At 41.7% G+C, this 5,913-nt stretch overlaps 1 long non-coding RNA gene across 2 annotated transcripts in view; it reads left to right on the top strand.

Annotated features, from left to right (window-relative positions):
• The first annotated feature begins 4,842 nt into the window (after positions 1-4,842).
• Positions 4,843-5,913, top strand: part of LOC107695441 (uncharacterized) — a 6,076-nt gene continuing 5,005 nt past the window's right edge. For both annotated transcript variants that reach the window (XR_001634996.1, XR_001634995.1), the window contains exon 1: positions 4,843-4,853. This is a non-coding gene — a long non-coding RNA (uncharacterized LOC107695441). The remainder of the gene's footprint in view (positions 4,854-5,913) is intronic.

Here is a 5,913-nt window from a genome sequence, read left to right on the forward strand (position 1 = left end):
AAGCACCTTATTTGTTTAAAGTGTTTGCAAACCAAATGTTATTGCACTTTTGTTCATATAGCAGTACTTTTAAATGAAAAAAGTGCACAATACACTACTTTTGAATTCATTATGAAATATGTGCATAACAATGCAATTAATCGCAGAAAATCATGTGATTAATCGTGATTAAAAATGTTAATCGTTGCCCAGCACTAATATATATATATATATATATATATTCGACCCTTCGACCCAGTGGCTCCACCTCGGCTCCTAGCACCCTCGTCTCCACCATCGCCCGTCGGCCCACCAGTTTCACCGGGCTCCCTCGTCCCTCTGGCTCCGCCTTGGTCGGTCGTTGACCCACCATCGCCTCAGGACTCTGCTCCTCCAGCTGCACCTTGTCGCTCCGTCCCACCGGCTCCGTTGGGCTCCTCCCTCCCTCCAGCTCCACATTGGTCCTCAGTTGCTCCGGCTCCGCCGTGGACCTCCAGATCTCCGCCACAGTCGCCAGAGCCCTCGGCTCCACCCTGGCCCTCCGGATCCTCCCCATCACCCAGGCTCATCGGCTCTCCGTCTCTGTCTCAGGCTCCTGCTCCGCCACCGTTGGTCGGCCCCCTGGAGTCGTCGGCCCTTCCTCCACCATGGCTTCTCCCTCCGTCGGCTCCACCATGGGCCGCCATCATGGCTGTGGTCTGGGTCCCGCCTGGTTCATTGCCCAGCACTAATATATATATATATATACATATATATATATAAGATAGCGATATAGAGATAAATGCCAAAGTGAATCTCAACGTGAACATACAGGTATTTGCTTTGCTTAATCTTTTAATGTACAAATTAATTTCTTTTTAGAATTAATTTGTACATGAATGGATTAAGCAAAGCAAATATGTTCACACCTGAGATTCGTTTTAGCATTCATAGAATAACTAAACTAAACTATAGCTGAACTCTAGTGAGGGGACATTGTTCATCTTAGCATCATGATAAAAAAACAAAAAACCTTTAATTAAAATTCTGAATGCATTACATATAGTCTAGTATGTGTGCAAAGAGTGCTCCCTTTATAATTTCAAATGCACTGAGCCTGTCACTCATCTCAGTTCATTGAATCAATGGATGTGTCTGTGATTAGCTACACTGCTCAACGCTGCAAACATTGTAAATAGAAACATCTGATGCTCTCCAGACCACAAATGCAAATATGCACAGAATAGTTTGCCACATATGTTATTATTATAGTTTCAACTAAGGGTGCAACTTGTTTTTTTTTGTGAGAGCGAATAGCTCCCTAAACTGGGCGTGACATAATAAACAGTTTTCTGTATGGATTTAATATGGAATGTTGCTTAAATACGGGAAAAGTTGGCAATCCTACTTTGCATGTTTTAAACACTTAGATTATGTTCTTACTTTGGCCGTGCATTAAATGCACATCCTTGAAAGAGCACAGTTTGCTGACATATTTATAAAATCCGCGTGAACCGAAAGTTGCTGCCGACTGGATTTCAGTGTGGTGGCGTATTTCCAACTGAAATGGAATATTGAGTAGAGGGTGGGGTTTTACACAGCAAATTTATTGTCGGAGGGGCATGGTTAAGCATATTCTGCCCAAGCCGTCAAACTGACATCATCAGAGAAGGCATGCCATTCCAGAGTGGAAGGAAATAATCAGATTTTGATTAAAGATTACCAAAACAAACAATTTTTTTCAGAGGATTAACTTGCACAGGTTAATTGTTGACCTTAAGGCTAGCAATGTGCGCTAACAAAATACATATTGTACATTTTGATTTCATGTGGACTTTTAACATCTCAGGTAATGTCCGTGGTATGATGACAACGACAGTGGTTACATATAAATATATTTTAATTGATCAAAATTATTGCTAGGAACAATTCAGTTGCACCCCTACTAAATTCTATGTCCTTGAATTGAAGGCATTTTTTTATGAACAAATTTGGAAAAAAGTTTCCTGAGTCTAATGTAGTCTGAGATAGATTGCGTTATCTGTCTCAGGCAACGGCAGCATGGAGCACAAGTTAAATGAACAATTCTTCACTTTAATACAAGTTATAACATGAATGTGTATAGGATATGTTGAAAAATAAAGTTAAACTTACAATCACGTATCATTTCTGTGCCTATAAGTGGTTTTAACCAGGGAAATCATCAGTATAACAGCCTGTAAAGAATGTGTCAGTTACGTGACATTTACCTCAGGAAGATAAAATCGTCTAATCATATCGCCAAAATTATAAATACATTAGGCCTATACATTTGTGTAGAATATAACAAGTTTTTATAACAACCATTTAAATGATTATCCCCCGGTTTCACAGACAAGTGTTAAGCCAGCAGCCATATCACCCTGTAGCCCAAGACTGGTTGCCCACTGAAGCTAAGCAGGGCTGAGCCTCGTCAGTACCTAGATGGGAGACCTCCTGAGAAAACTAGGTTGCTGCTGGAAGAGGTGTTAGTGAGGCCAGCAGGGGGTGCTCACCCTGCAGTCTGTGTGGGTCCTAACGCCCCAGTATAGTGACGCGGACACTATACTGTAAAAAAGCACCGTCTGTCAGGATTCTGTCACTTCGGTCTAGTGTAATTCATGGTTTTGTGACAGAGCCCTGACACTCCCGCCATATCATTGTTTTCATGTGAGCGGGCGGCTTCGAGAGTGCTCAAGCCGTGCGCTCTCGTCTGCGTATACTGTTTTATGTTTCATGTTTTGAGTTTCGGTTTCGTGTCGGGGTCCGGACACTCGCGCTCCATGTTCTGTCTGGTTGTGTGAGCGTGCGGTCTCGAGTTCGCTCGGCCGTGCGCTCTTCTGTCCACGTGTGTTGTGTATTGTGTAGCACGCGGTTTGTGTTCAGCCACGTGCTTTTCTTGTTGTCTTGTGTTGTTGTTGTCCTTTCATGTCCTGTTATGTCTTGTGCTGTGTAGCACGCAGCTTGGTTTTTCACTGACTGCGTGCTATCTTGTCTTGTGTGAACACGCGGCTTATTAGTTTTCTCATTAGCTGCGTGTTCGCGTTTTGTTTTGTGTGAGCACATCGCTTTTGTCTTTCTTTCCTGTGTGCCATGTGCTCTCATGTCAATTGTCTTGACCCCACACATCTTGTTACCTGATTATTGGTTCAGACAGACAAGACGTGCAAGTATCAAACTTAGTAATATTGATACATTAGGTATCATTTGTGCCTTTTTACAAAGGTGTGTTTGAACTAAGAAACTGAGGTTCCCTTCAGGCTGGAGATCTGCTGAATATCAAATGGTCCATAGCTTCATGTTTTTATTTCTCTTCTCTTTACTGCTTAAGCTTTAACCCTTTTTCCTATGCCAACTGTATCATTTATTCTCCTTGTGTTTCCAGTCCCGGGCCAGTTCGTCTTCGTATCTCCCTGGATGTGTCCTGTCGTGTCATGTCCAGATCCTGCCTTGCCTAGCCTTGCCAGCCTGTTTTTCCCCCACGGGGTAGTTTTTGTTGTCTGTTTTGTTTTATTTTATTAATAAAGCCCTTATCTTCCCGCACTAATCCTCGCTCTAGCCTTCATCCCCAACCCTGACACCGTTCTTCGGATGAGATGTTAAACCGAGGTCCTGACTCTCTGTGGTCATTAAAAATCCCAGGATGTTATTCGAAAAGAGTAGAGGTGTGACCTCGGGTGGTTGAGAAGATTCCCCGCTTTCTTGTTAAGTGCTTTGAGTACCCAGAAAAGGGCTATATAAATGTAACTAATTATTATTATTATTATTATTAAGCCTAATCCCAGACTAAAATCTAAGTCTGAGCTGTTTCAACTGAAAGAAACTTGGTCTGACTGATCTTAAAATATGAGTTCCTTTATTTTGTCTCAAAATGCACACCAGTAATGTTTTTTTTCTAAGGCACGCTTTTAAAAATTACTTAAATGTCCTAATTGAACTATGGCCTAATCCTGGCTTAGTCTAAGCCCTGTCTGTGAAACCAGGCCTATATCTCAAAAATTAATCATGTCATAAACACAAAATTAGTAAGCTTTTTATGAAAAAATAAAAGTTCATAATGTGGCCTAATGAGCCTAATAAGCCTAATTTTCTCTTAACAAAACGATGATTATGTTTTGTGCTCAAATTTATTATATTGAAAGATAATTATGATATTGTAAACATATAATAATAATTATTTTAAATTGTGTGCTGGTATTACCTTATGAACTGTGATTACATTATAAGTTGCCACAGTGTGTTCATAATGTGATAAATTTATCATACAATAACCTATTACATTATGTGAAAACATTTTATTACATTGAAAAATTGTTACATTATGAGCTCAAGACTTTATTACATTTTGAGAAAATTATTAAATTATGAACAATGTATTACATTATGTGCAGTTTTTACATTATGTGAAGTTACTACATTATGAGTTGCTACATCCACCAACTATCATACGTAATATTGTGAAAAGATTCAGGCAATCCAGATAAATACATGTAGGGCAAGGCAGGAAACCTCAGGTGAATGTGCATGACCTTTGAGCCCTCAAATGGCATTTCATAAGAAACCATCATGCTGTGGTGTTAAATATTGCCACATGTGCTCAGAAGTACACTCTTAAAAATAAAGGTGCTTAAAAGTTTCTTCACAGCAATGCCATAGAACGGGGGTGGCGAACGTCAGTCCTGCAGAGTTTTGCTTCAACCCTAATCAAACACACCTGAACAAGCTAATCAAGGTCTGAAGGGTTACTAGAAAGCTACAGGCAGGTGAGTTTTAATTAAGGTTGGAGCTGAGCTCTCCAGGACCGGAGGTCGCCACCCCTGCCATAGAAGAACCATTTTTGGTTCCACAAAGAACTCAAACAGAAAGGCTCTTCAGATGTTAAAGGTTCTTTATGGAACCATTTAGACAAAAAAAGGTTCTTCTATAGCATTGTGAAGCATCTTTATTTTTAAGAGTGTACGTCAGAAAAACGCTGTCATTTACTACAGTCTGCCGAAATGCAACTTGAATCTCTGTTACACGGGGAGAAAGCTATACATCAATTTTATGCAGTGATGCCGCTGGGTTCTCTGGGCCAGAGCACATCTCATAGAGTCAAAAAAGACAGTGGAAATGTGTGCTATGGTCAGATGAGTCCACGCTATCGCCAGGGCCGCATTAATCATTGGGCTAGTCGGGGCTGAAGCCCGGGACAAGGAGGGGGGCCGTGGGAATGGGCAAATGAGGCTTGATGGATGAAGCCATCAGGAAAAACCAGAGAATGAAGCTATGAAAAGAGTCAGTTAACCACCTGAGTGAAACCATCAGCGCCATTTTAGAACGGGGTCTACAGCTTATACTAAACCTCTGTTTTGTTTAGTTAAATGTACGATATGTGCATTGCCTTGGTCGTTGACGAGTGTCTGGATGCAGTCTCAGATGAAAGTCTTGATGGTTTCAAGGTTTTGGACTTGCGATCATGTTCTTCTGGGTTTGAAGAGTGATGAATTCCAAAGATGTTCTGACTCGATGGTGATTGGGAGATTCTTCCCAGTGGAAAGTGAAAAAGAGCTAAGAGAGACATCAGCTGAGATCCAAGGATCTTCGGTGAATGTAAAGACAAGGCCGAAGCCTGGTGCAGACTTAAGAGTTGCAGAAGCGTTCTAGCTCACATTCTCATCTTCTGAGAATCTAACAGAACCGCAGACTGACTGACTATGTGTTGGAGCCTACCGGGCACGCCCGCACCGGCTCAGGCTCTCCACAAGGGCCGCAATCAGAAGGTTTTAGCAGAAGACTTAGCAGAAGAAAAACATGGGCGGAACTGTGCGTGAGCCTTTTAAGGTCTGAGAAGATTCACGCCTCTCAGGATGGGCTTGTCCAATGAGAAAGGCTGAAATTCCAAGCGGGAGGTTGGAAATACTGGGGAGTTTTATGACCCTTTGTGTGAGAGCATGG

Source organism: Sinocyclocheilus anshuiensis, unplaced genomic scaffold (assembly GCF_001515605.1).
Source record: "Sinocyclocheilus anshuiensis isolate Anshui unplaced genomic scaffold, SAMN03320099.WGS_v1.1 scaffold678, whole genome shotgun sequence".
NCBI classification, from domain to species: domain Eukaryota; kingdom Metazoa; phylum Chordata; class Actinopteri; order Cypriniformes; family Cyprinidae; genus Sinocyclocheilus; species Sinocyclocheilus anshuiensis.